This window comes from Salvia hispanica, chromosome 2 (genome assembly GCF_029641045.1).
Source record: "Salvia hispanica isolate PSC_SH4W2 chromosome 2, Shi_PSC_v1, whole genome shotgun sequence".
NCBI classification, from domain to species: Eukaryota; Viridiplantae; Streptophyta; class Magnoliopsida; order Lamiales; family Lamiaceae; genus Salvia; species Salvia hispanica.
This window is the reverse complement of record NC_142693.1, coordinates 35,148,745-35,162,553: the sequence shown is the minus strand read 5'-3', so window position 1 is coordinate 35,162,553 and position 13,809 is coordinate 35,148,745. Positions and strand designations below refer to the sequence as shown.

Here is a 13,809-nt window from a genome sequence, read left to right as displayed (position 1 = left end):
TGGGCTGAGATTTAATTTATAGGTCCACACATGTGGACTTTTAATTTTTTGAATTCCTTTTCATAGTATTAGAGATGTATAACGATAGTTAGACTCGTAAAATCAAAAAAATTGGTTCCGTTAGTGTGACCATATGCTCACTTATTTATGACATTTCACCTACTAGAATTATAATAATTTATATTATTCTTTAATTCTTTTTTTTGGCTAAACATTTGATAACATTTCGACAAAGAAAATGAAAAAAATATTGAGATATTATATTCTACCCACCTTAACAAGATGAAAAAAGTTGGGATGTTACAATATTAATCTATATATTTATTTATTACTCTCTACAACGAATATTGAGATATATGCAACATTCTAACAATTTTAGAAATTTGACTATTAGGATAAATAATAAAATGAGTTATATTTCATATTTATTTGGATAGAGATAATGCTTATCAATTATTCGAATTATGAATACTAAATAGATGTATGCATTTAAATTTAGTATGCTAGCTATACTAAATTATCATCTGACATGTAAAATTGTACTTTATTTTTTTCATATGATAATACACAATTAAAACTATATAATTATTATATTTATATAATAATATAATTTGACATCTTTGATCTCAACTCAACCAAATTTTCTTTATTTGTGTATCGTATTCTAACTAACTCACACTGTTTGATCATTAGTCATGCACACATCTCTTCTTTATCATTTATTTTACTCTACTTATACCATAAATTAAAGAGTGAACTTCAAAAATGGTCCCTGGACTATGGGTTTATCTCGTAAATGGTCCCTGGACTTTAAAAATATCACCAGCAGTCCCTGGACTAAGGCTTAATATAAAAAACGGTCCTTTTGCACTGTTTCGAGACGAAAATGCCCTTTTCAGGCTTTGGGCAATTTGGACAATTCAATTTCGTCTACTGTTCACTCATTTAATTTTGCAGGTTGTGTCATAATTGCATCTCTCTCTCTTCACACCTTCTCTCCTGCCTCTCTCCTCTCTCTCCTCTATCTATGTCTTCCCTTCTTCTTCCTCTGGCTTCGTCTGGTCTCTTCCCTTCCCTTGTTTTATGGTGGTTTTGATCTTCCCTTCCTTTCTTTATGGTGGTTGTTATCCGAAGTATGCGGTTTTTGACTTGGTTGGGCAGAATCGGCGCGCGCGAAGGTTTGGTTGGTTGGAGGAGAGAGGAGAGGATGAAGTTGATTTTTTTTATTTGTTGGGTTTCGGTTTCAGTTGTTTGTTTCATTTGTATCCATTATCGTGAATTTGAGCAAGTAGTTTGATAAGTAGATTGCAGTACGTGATTATTGGGAAAAACTTTTATTGTATTGTCATCAATTTAGTTTGAATTTCCTTTTTCTAAGGTCTAACAATCAAATTTTATGAAGTTTGAAGTTTCTGATGTTGGATTGAATGAAACACTGCATTGAAATTTTATTTGATGCACCGTCTTCGGAAGTAGAATTATGAAAATGGGCATTAAAATTTTTTTCAATCGTCAGCCCGACGTGTGGTCATACACCAAATATAGATATTTGTTACAATCGTGTGGATCATGTTGGAAATCCTACCCTACTTAAATTGATGTTGATGGACATCTACTCGAATGGATCTTGTTCGAATTCTTCCACCCATTCTGTAACACCCCGAAAAAAAATAAAAATGACCTTAGTCGGAAATTGATTTTCCAATTAGGAAACCGGAGAATCAGGACTCTTGTCGAATAATTCGATTTTGAAAATAGTGGTAACTAATAATATGATTAAAATGTTATGAGAGTGAAGATTTTGAAATAGTACATGAATTAGAAAGAGTGGAAATGATATTAGAAACTAGTATAAATTATTTGTAAGATGTTTCCGCATATTAATTCGAAATCGGGAAGGAAATAAATTGAAATATTAAAAGTGTATGATTAGAAGTGTTTAAGTGAAAATTTAGTGTTAAAAAAATAATATAAGGTTGGAAATGGAGAGATTAGAACAAATATATTAAGAAGTGTAAAACTTGTATATCAGGTTTTCGGTGATTGTTTCGACGACGAAAATTGCCAAATTAATTAAAATAATGAATGAGGGGTTTTGTAGCATTATAATTAAGTATTATAAGTATAATTTGAATAAGATTGAGAAACAAATTAGGATTTATACAATGTTCGTGTAGAAAATTCGATAGAAGACCATTTTGGTCTTTTCACATGAATTAAATCAATTCTTTCTCTTTATTTGAAAAGTGCCGATTTTTACTCATCAACTTGGAATGAAATGGCTGCAAATTTGATCTTAAATATTAGAGAGCAGTCTAGAGATAAGTCTTTACAAAAGGGTGTATTTGAATGTTGCCAAGTGTCTCATTTTTTTTAGCCATGAAAAATATTAATATTGGGAGACTAACTTAAAAACATGAGATATCATATTTCTTCCTCATTTTTTCTTCTCTACCAAAATGTCGACAACCCCTCTTCCTCCCTCCATAACCACTTTCTTCACAAAATTCCATCTTTATTGATGAATTGATGAAGCAATTGCATGATTGGATTATTTTGGAGGTAGATCTACCTTTCTATCCCAATTTTGAAGCATATATTTTGGTATTTCAATTAGTTTGAGATGTTTAATTTTCAGACCTCATGACTTAGGGCAATTGATTGATTTGATTCTTTGAACTAACGTTGAATACGTAACATTTAGCCGTATTTGATTATAGTTTAAGTTTTGCTTGGAATAGATTGAGCATTTATTTGTGAAATGCCATAGAGGACAAAACCCTAGGTTAGGGATGTTGGGATTTTATTATCAGTTTGTTGGAAATGGTTTGGGAATGTGATATAACATGTTTCTCTTCATAAGTTTGAAGTGGATTAAGTCCTCTGGTTTTCAGTCTCATGTTCCGAATTCTTTAGCACGTTTCGAACTGTCAAAACATTGATTTACCAATTTTTAAAATAACTCGAAGGGGTCTAGAGGTTGCCTGATTTTTATGGAAAATTTAAGAGTTCATTTACTATATGTATAAATTGTTGGGTAAATGTTGCCAGAAACTGTTCGATTTTGGTAGTCTGGGGTGAAAGGAGAATATCTCTCGAACCATTAGGAATTTTCAACTGAATCTTGTTGCTTTGTAATCTAGACTTCCTGGGGTATTTGAAAATATTGTTTTACGCCTCTGGAGCCTTTTGAATGAATACAGCACGTTAATGAGAAATCAGTCCAGTGCAGGTCATATATTAGAAGTTAAATGATGAATCATGAAATTACTTTACATTTAGGATATCAAATGAGGATAAAGGAAAGGATTTAGTTTATAGTAGTATCCTTTCCTTATAAACTAATGTGTGTTATCATGCTATGAGGTAGCTACACCCAAATCATAGCAAAGGAAAGGAAAAAGGACCGGCGAAAGAAGAAATGTCGAATGGAAAGGTTTGGACATAAACGTCATCCAGGTAGCATGCTCGACACTTAAAAAGCCTAATTCTCTTATGTGCTTTTATGTAATAATTAAATGTCCTTATGAGATTATATGTGACTTGTTAACTCGACGAATTATGATTAGTTATGGAATAAGAAATTCAAGAAGCAAACTATGAGATTGTGATGAATTGTTGAATGTTTTGGTTATGAAAAAAAAATAAAAGGGCAGAATATAAGTTTATGTTATGTCCCTACTTGGTCGATTACATTGAGTCATAAGGTAGCATATTCTCTAAGAGAAATTAATTCCTGAAATTAGTTTACACTATTTCATACATAATATTCTGTGCTAATCAGTGACACAATCTGTGATCTGTATATGTTATTTATGATGTGAATTATGTGAAATTTGGGTATGTGATGGTAGAGAGTGTTGGAATTTAATCTGCTCATTTGAAGTGATCTGGTATGATTAAAGTTGCTGATGTGTTATTTTAGAAAATATTGATAACGTGTACTGAGATGAAAATGTTATACTTATACGCCCCGTGTTTGAGTATATTCTGTGGGTACAATTGGCATGCCATAGGACGGCAGCGCTGCATTATCTGCTATCCCTCGTCTTCTGGATAACCGAAGCGAGGATCGTCTGTGTCTCTGATCTCTATCTCTGATTTATCTGGTATCTGTCTGCACCCTAAATGGGTGGTCTGTGCGGAGTCCTCTCAAGGACAAAAATCCGAGTCTGCATATGATTCTGTTTCTGCTTCTGATCTGGTCCGCGTACCCTAGTCTGTCACTAAGCACTTAAAGGGGCTATATGTGTTTGATTATGTGAAAATGTTGGTGATCTATATACGTGTTAGTGTGTAAATAATAATTAGTGATATGCATTATACTTTGTATTCTATCTTATTTTGGTTTACGAAGTGATATATGATTATAAATCTGGTAAACTCCATGAGATAGAGATGATGACTGTTGATATGTTCTTGGATTGATTTTACTCATTGTTGGTTTCTGGGCATGTGTTGGTAATGGAGAATGCTGCCTAATTTATGTTAGAATTTAATAAGATGATAATAATATGATAGATGTGGGAATAATTGGTACATAAAATAATAATAAGAATTTTAAGTTGTATATTATTTTCGCTTGATGAGAAATTTTTTGGCTAAAGTGTTGAGTATGCTACAGGTTAGTCGGCACTGAAGAGTACCAGTTGATGTTTCTTCATGTCTGTCTCAACGCTGCATCCTTGGCGGGTCACTGAGCTCTATTAGTAATAGATCTTTCGAATGGTTAGCTGTAGCATGTTAGTACTAATATTTTATACTAAGTTACTTCTGCTGTAACCGTAAATGTTAAATAAATTTAAATATTTGGTTTTGAATGGTTTTAGAAAATAAAAATTTTAATTGCCATACTTGAGGGTGACATTACCTATTCGGCCTGCAGACGCCGGGTAGGGGGTATTACACATTTTTCCCATTCCATTGCCCATTCGAATGGGTGTTGATTGTTAGACGTCGCTGTCATAGTTGAGCTTGAGACAACTGTGACATTGGCGGCAGTTTCTGAGACCAGTGCTGAGAAACGGACCTCAGTTTTGGATGGTGTTGGTATTGCCTTCGTGTCGTTTGCATTTTGGGGTCGCCTTAATCTTGCAAAGATACTCTTCAACTTTTCCTCGGACATTTTTTCACCAACGACTGGATTTTGATTTGTGGTAGTCTCCATTTTGTTATGTTTAGGTGTATGTATTTGGTTTTGCAGGTTTTTATATAGGTTGATAGTGTATCATTAAATGAGTTAGTTGGAAGTTGGAAGTTAGAAGATACATTGAATCGAATGCGTCTTAACGCCTGATCTGATATGAAAATAATTTCAAATGCAGATATTGAAATAATTTCAAACGCAGATAGTAATTTCATACAACAGAAGATAGTACTCCCAATAATAGTAATATCAGATGCAGTATACAAAACTAATATCAAATTGGATATAGTTAATATCACATGTCATACGAAACTAATTTCACATGTAGTACATGGCAACTAATATCAAATTTGCTGAACAAAGTGTGTACTACTAGTAATATCAGATGCAGTACATGGCAAAAAATAAAACACAATCTTCGTAGTAATAGCCATCAGAGATGTAAGAGTTATTGGATACCACAAAATACACTGAATAATGGATCAAGTAGATGGTTTAAGTACATAGGGGGGTACTGCAATCCTACCTAAATACATACCTAAATCATCATCAGTCTGCACATCCAAGGACAAAAACAAACAAAAAAGAGTGGCAACCCAAGTATTAAAGGGTAGACACACAGACTGTATGTGATTTACAACAAAAACCAAGTAAGTTAAGTTTAGAGATTTGCAATGCCATTCACAAAAAACACAGTTTCATATTGGAGGCCAATTCAATTCAATCAGCCGCCTTCCGACGACCAAATCTTTGAGCTTTCCGAACATGGGTTGATGAGGAAGCAGCACGGCTCGGGCCAACAGTTGTCTCCGTAGGAGGGCGAGGCGGTCGGTCCCTGTGCGCGTTAGGCTGTTGACTCCCATGACCACTTGCTTGACTGCGTTGGCTGTTAGGTCCTGAAGGGTCATTCTGACAAGTCCGCCTATTGTGCCCAATTTGTCCACACCGACCGCATGAGAGCACTGCAGTTCTCTGTAGCGATTCAACTCCATTCTCGTGTAGACGTACCTATCAGCAAATTAAAATTGCATGAATAGTGAATGACGAAAACCAGATTATTTGAAACATCTAATCTGAAAAAATGTGTGTTACCTGAGGCTGTTCTCTCCTCAGTTTCCTTGGACGGCCACGTTGCCTTTTGGTGTTTGGAGGGTCCAGCTCAAAACCAACCTCTGAAGACCTTGACCAGTTTTCCATACCATTGACAGGGTACAACACATGCTCATATAGTGCCGCCATGCTCTCCCTAGCGTAAAATGATGATACAAAATCAGTAAGATTGTGCTTGCACCTGAGTATGGATGCTGGTGCATGCACGCAAGGAAGCCCACTGATCTGCCAAAGCCTACACGTGCATGTCCTATTGACTACGTTCACCACATACTGACCAGCCGGCCCAGAGACCTGGTACTCATTTTCCCCATTCCACAGGGCTCTCCAAGAAGTAGAGTTGGATGCTGTCTTATCTAGGATCTCTTTTATGACAGGTGGTACGGGGTACTTGTAGTTCTTCACCCACTGACCTCTTATCTGGATGCGCTCCAATTGTTTTGTTCGAATTTCCTCCAACAACGACAGAATAGGTTTTTCACGTGCCTCGACGATCTTAGCATTAAACGTCTCACACATATTGTTCAGCTGCACAATAATTTGAACATTAGATGATGGTAATTCTTGATTGACAACCCAAAACAGTGTTGTATATTTAAAACATGTGTTATACACTTAAAACTTGTTTACCTGTGTATCACATTTTGCATGTGCAGAAAAGAACGCCTTAACCCATTTTTCTTTTGGTGCCGCACCCACCAAATGCTCATAGGCAGCCTGGTTGTACACCCGAAGTTCATCCAATTTCTGCTCGAACACCTCCACAGTCGTGCTTTCAGATATTTGCCACATCATTTTCTTCAACTCTTTACCCGAGAACCGCTTCTTAAAGTTGTTGTACATATGCTGTACACAAAACCTGTGCTCACTCTGCGGATACTTTTCAGCAATTACCTTCGACAAACCCTGTCCATGTACATAATGATAGTTTTTATGTAGCAAGTCATAATATGAAATGGAAAAATTTTCAATTGCAATACTTACCTTCTGCTGATCAGACATGAAAACATATCGAGGGCTGTTTTCTGATAGCTGCAAGTCCTCATCTAGATGCTCTAGGAACCATTGCCACTGCTGATAGCTTTCAGTCTCACAAACAGCCCAAGCTATAGGCCACCACCCATTGTTGTGATCGATCCCGATGGCAGTCAATATTTGTCCCTTATACGTCCCCAGCAAAAAACATGCGTCAAGGAAGATGATAGGTCGACAGAACCGTTTCCATCCGATCTTTAGTGGCCCTAGGCAAATATAAATACGGAGGAACCTCGGACTTGAGCTCGGTGTACGTCTATGATTCTCATAATGTATCTCAACAGTCGAGCCGGGATGCGTTCTAAGCAGCTCATTCTTGTAGTAAAAGAGCTTCTTGTATTGCTTGTCGATGCTCCCAAATATGCCTGCGAGGGCGTGCCCCTTAGCCCTGTATGCCTTCATCCGACTAAGTCTGGAACCAAACTGCTCATCTACACATTGTCTGATTGCAACCAATGGAATACCCGGATTTGCTTTAATCTTCTCAGTGGACTATTTCCCCAACCACTTAGCTGTGATCCATTTATTTTCTTGTACCTCTGAACATATGTGAATATGCTCCCTGTTCAATGATTGCACCACGTAGTCTCCATTTTTTTCCTTATTCATGTAGACAAACCAAGGGCATTCACCATCAGCCCCACGGCACACAGCTCTCAATCTTGTATCATCATTAACTTTTATATGAACGGGCCTCTTCGACATCACGCCATACTGTTGGAGGACCTCCCTAAAGAAGTCTCGGGTGCTGAAGATATCTCCAACGCTAAAATGTGGCAACTGATCAGTGAGTCTGAACGGCTGTTTCACCACAGGACCACGCGTATGCGCTTCATCGTCTGAATCAACATCTCTCATCTCGGCATGGGCTATGTCATGCAGCATGTCAGCATCTTCAGCCATGAGTCGGGATTCATTATTGTGAGCATCAACCATAGGAGAGAATTTGCGGCGTTTAGTTGTCTTCGAGGTAGAATTGGCTGCGGCTGCAGCGGAAGATGCGGCGGCGGCTGCGGCTCTCTCAGCCTCGCGTTGCCTGGTCATTTCTTTGAAATAATCCGTAAACATTTGTTCATCCCGACACATGCTAGCTAGAGAAATGAACTGATCCAAATCTTCGCAGTCATCATCACTATTGATATCAAATCCCTCGTTATGCAGAGGGCAGTCACCTAAATCCACATCGTCATCGTGGTCCTCCACCTGGCCGTGTTGCAAGTTTACGTTCACGAACACCTCCGATGCAATTCTTGCTCCTCCAGCGTTCACATCACCAACATTTGAGGTTTCTCCTCCATCGTTTTCCTCTGTGGTCACCTCCTCAACCACATTTGAAAAGCTTGTTTCTGCTACCTTGTTCCCAACCTCAGCACCGGATGTGTATTCTCCTATAAGGTGTATATCTTCAAGTTGAGTTACCCGCACAAGATAATCCTCAAACCCAGCAGCTGCTTCAACAAAGTCTGGCACAAAATGCCCTTGTGAGTGTGATCTATATGTTACGTAATCATCTAACCGATCCATAATTGGTCTGTAAACATCATCCTCTGTCTGTGCATTACAAACATTTGCAATTGGAGGTGGTTCATCCGGTTGTTGACATACTTCAGTTGGCTGCAAAGTCAACCAAAACGCATTTGTTAATCAATCTCATCCTCAAAACCAACACAAAAATAATACAAAACTAATATAAAAAATAATACAAATTCAATCACGGACAGTAATAATACCTCATTATGTTGGGCAGCCTCAGATGCATTTTGACCTTCATCTCCAACCGATGGTCCGGCTTGATCTTGGAGTCCTCTCCCTCCAAATCCTGTCTCAACCTTCAACATGTAAAGCAACACTGTATTATCAAATTCTGTATGCTATTCATGAAAACTACTACTAAAATGCTAGTCATCCCAATCCAAGGAATTTAATTTCAAGGATAGTACCTCATCAACATGAGACACATCAACAGCAACTGCAGATGCAATTTGTACTTCATCAGTTTGGTCATTATCCATAAGTTGAGCTTCATCACATGTTTTTTCAATTTCAAACTCTTTTCCAGCATCAACCTGACCCTGAGCTCCAACCTCATCTCCACCCTCACCTTGTAGTCCTCCCACACCAAACATTTTGTCAACCTTCAACATGCATACCAACACAACATAATATCAAAATCCATATGATATGCATGAAAACTAATATCAACATTACCATAATGTTGTCAATTCTAATGACAGAGGAGGCGGCAGTAACATCAGTAACATTACCTCATCAACATGAGCCGCATGTACACCAGTTGCAGTTTGAACTTGAACTTCAGAACCTTGTTCAACTGATTTTGTAGGCTGCAAAGTCAACAATTTGTTAACCATATCCCTCCTCAAATACAAAACATAATATCAAAACCAATATGCATGCAAACTAATATCAAAACCAATATGCATGCATAGCAGTAAGTGCAATAAGCATGCGGTTAACAACTATATACATGCATAGCAATAAGTGCAATAAGCATGCAGTTAACAACTATATACATGCATAGCAATAAGTAACTCCACATTTAATACCTGTTGTGCATCAACAACATCATTTCCAACATCAATTGGATGTCCAACAGTAACACCACCATCATCATCCTACAAAGTAATGTTCACATTTAGATATGGTAGTTATTATAGTTATAACACAACCAACTATAGCACGAATTAGGATACCTGAACCACAACAAATTCATCCATCAGATTTTTGTGAACGCTTTCATTTTCACTTTCTTTCGCCTTCCATCCTTCACGTGCTTTCACCAAGCTATTGACGAGATATTTTTCAAACTCGGGATCAGGTTCATACCAGCCTAACAGAGGTGTTTGTGGAATAGCGTTTGGAGGTGTTTGTGAAATAACCTTTGCCTTCTTCCTAACTGGTTTCGGTACCCCCAAATGGGGCTCCTCTATTTCTTCAATGACTACACGACTAGATGATTTTGTTTCCAAATTTTTTTTAAAGAACTCAATTTGGTCCTCCTGCTGTCGTGCCCGAGCATCCGCAGGTGTAATCTCAAGCACGTAGACGTGAACGAGCCTCGATTTCGAGGTACTAGCAACCTTCATAAATCGAGAGACATCGTCTTCGTCCATGAGCGGATCAGTAGGATGCCCAATTTGAGTACCCACACATCCATCATTGAAATGAGGATGACAATAGTAAGACTCACATATAGCATGTCTTGGATACCCAACTCTGACCATCATACTTGCCAATTCGAACAGGTTAAACTGCAATATGCTCACGTAGTCAATGTAGTTTAACAATCCCGCAATGTACTCTCCAGCGCGAAACACACCATGGTGGTGAAGGGCAATTGTAAAACAATCGGGCCTAGTCTCTGTGCAAAGTCACGCAAAACAACAAAATCCAAATTACAAATTTTTGGGATGCATAAATTCGATAAATGTTCACAGAATACTAACCGACCGCAACATAACATAAGTACAAATTTTTCATTTTTCAACTACATAGCTGAACACTTTGAATTTTAAGGATGAAATGCGTACCATATTCAAGCTCCGGGTGGAAGGTGGAGATATCTTCACCACGAAGTTTCCATCTCTCTTCATCAAGGTCTATTATCACCGGACGGCTTGGGCCAGCACCACCATTCTTCCTCGTATTTCGACGCGAGCTAGCACCGTCATTGTTCGTCATCTTTCGACTAGAGCTAGCACCTTCATCGTTATTCTTCTTTCGACCCCTTTTTTTTGGCGGCATCACGATCGCTGATTCGTCCCCTTCGGAATTCTGGTCGCTGATACAACTTTGGTGGAGTGGACAACGACGATTCGCTTGGTCACCAGTCACGACGGAGAGGAGTGAGACTGAGTTTATGCATATGTTAGCAAGTGGTGAGAGGAAAATGAGAGGGAAATTGGAGGGTAGGTGTGAGGGAGGGAAGGGAGATGAACGGTGGTAAAAAGTGGTGGGAAGATGGAAGGGTTTCTCGAAAGCCAGTCTAGTTTTCCTCTCTCTCTCTACGTGTCAACACCCCATATGTGTATATATGACAGTACATGCAAATCCGGGTGAGTCTGACAGTTTGAAAAAGTTCAAATTTTGAACTGCCTAATTCTGGGACGACATATGATATTAATTTAAAACCTGATATGATATTACTTTAACACCCGTTATGATATTAGTTTTGTACTGCATCTGATATTAGTTTCTGAAACACTAATGTACTAGTCTGATATTTGTTTGTTGTACTACATCTAATTTGTTGTACTGCATCTACTATTAGTTTGTTGTACTACATCTAATTTTAGTTTGTACGGCATCTGAAGTGCAATTTTGATATTATTTACAGTTGATTTAGTTGTATAGAATACTAGTCATGTTATTATTTCAACAACTTTCATTTCGCCGTGGTTAATTAGCCAAATCTTCAAATCACAATTTTAAAACCAGAAACTTCATATTTAACAATACATAAATCTTGTTAATCAAATTACATCAACTTAATCACTTCAAATTTTTGGTTCTGATCACACACTACAAATTTTAATCCTCGCAAGTTACCCTGTTTATTGTATTCAATTCAGAACCCATTTCATACCCGAACAAAACTCATTTCGGCATTTAAACTATTCAAATCACAACAACTAAAACTTCAAACGTAGAAATGTTCATCCCCAAGATCACAATCTGCAAATTAAAAGTCAAACTATGCAAATTAAGTAACTTTTTCCCCAAAATCCAGCACTTCAAACTACAATTCTTCTTCACAAAATGTTTCTTCACCAATATTTTCCCCAGAACATTGCAGTGGAGTACTTGTTCAATCCTACTTCATCAAACTGACCATAATGGCTACAAATGAAACCACCAACGAAAACCCAGCAACTAAGACAAGAATATAATCTTTCACTTTACTTCCACCTTCACACCGCTTTGGATATACTTCAAAATGAACTTCGTCTTCTCCTCCAATTTCATCTTCTCCTCCAACTTCGTCTTCATGACCATTGTTTCCAACCAAGTAATTGCAGCCTTCAAAATCCACACGCTTCGGATGACACCACCGAAAATAATTGCAGCCTCCAACTGTGCCCTTTTTCTCGCATACGAAATACAACATTCCAAATGATGCCTTTCTTGCGCCGACAACGATTTTGAGAGTCGCTCTGTGGCGGCACATACAATTTTCGTACTCATACCGGAGCCACTTACAACCATTCCCTCCTCCTCCTCCATCGGTCCAATTTTCAACGGACAGCGAAGACATGAAGGCAAGCAAGCTCGACGTTGCGGAGGGAAGCAGGACCATAAAGATGAAGAATCGCGTCTAGATTTTTAACACTAAATGGTGCAGACAAGAAGAAGAAGAAGAAGAAGAGAAATGAGACATGGGAGAGAGAATATGGTCAATATTAAATAGAAGGTGTGAAGAGAGAGAGATGCAATTATGACACAACCTGCAAAATTAAATGAGTGAACAGTAGACGAAATTGAATTGTCCAAATTGCCCAAAGCCTGAAAAGGGCATTTTCGTCTCGAAACAGTGCAAAAGGACCGTTTTTTATATTAAGCCTTAGTCCAGGGACTGCTGGTGATATTTTTAAAGTCCAGGGACCATTTACGAGATAAACCCATAGTCCAGGGACCATTTTTGAAGTTCACTCTAAATTAAAATTGTATTAAATCAATTGTTGAATTTGAAATATTTTTATTTATTAGAAATGAATAAATTATTAATTTAGAGTTGGACATGATTTATATTTTTGTTTTGTAAATCTTTCTATTATTTTGAATTTTTATTTTTTATAGTTTCATTGATATTAGTATTCATTATATAAAAATCTTATGTCCCATGCATAGCATGGGTGTTAATACTAGTGCATATCAAAACAACACCGTTTTTAGCACAACAGGCTGTGCTGTGGCTTAGCCACAGCAGAGGATCCGGACCCTATTTGAGTGTGATTTTTGATGCAATATCGCTGAAATATATACATGGTATAAATGGCTTACTTATCATAAATAATAAAGAATTAATTTTATAAATGGTTTTTTGAACTTTGATGTTTGTACATTGGTGGTCTCTAAAAAAAAATACTTATGCGAAGTCTCTTAATTTGCAATTTGAACCAATTTTAAATACTTACATTTTTCAGTTTTGTTGGAATAAAAATATTTTTATTGATATTTTATTAAGAGCACATGGGGGAGATGATCAAAATAAGAATGCATTTAAATCAAGAAATGCAGTCCAAATCTTGGCCCTAAGATTAGATGATCTAATGATAAATAATTAACCCAAAACACGGAAGGTCATAATAAAATAATTTTAGATCATATTATAAGATTTGAGTTTATGTCATGATAAGATCATTTTAGATCATGCTTTGTTAGCATGACTTAAAAATAAACTAACTATGACATAAAAATGCCCTACATATGCCTTTGTTAAAAATAAAGATTTATACTGTGATTTATGAAATGAGAAAAAAGGTAAAGATAGAGAATTAAAT

At 37.1% G+C, this 13,809-nt stretch overlaps 1 long non-coding RNA gene across 1 annotated transcript; it reads left to right on the top strand.

Moving 5' to 3' along the window:
• The first annotated feature begins 2,410 nt into the window (after positions 1-2,410).
• Positions 2,411-4,853, top strand: LOC125212281 (uncharacterized). The gene is made up of 3 exons (XR_007174637.2): positions 2,411-2,562; positions 3,371-3,459; positions 4,625-4,853. It is a non-coding gene; the product is annotated as an uncharacterized LOC125212281 (long non-coding RNA).
• The last annotated feature ends 8,956 nt before the right edge of the window (positions 4,854-13,809 follow it).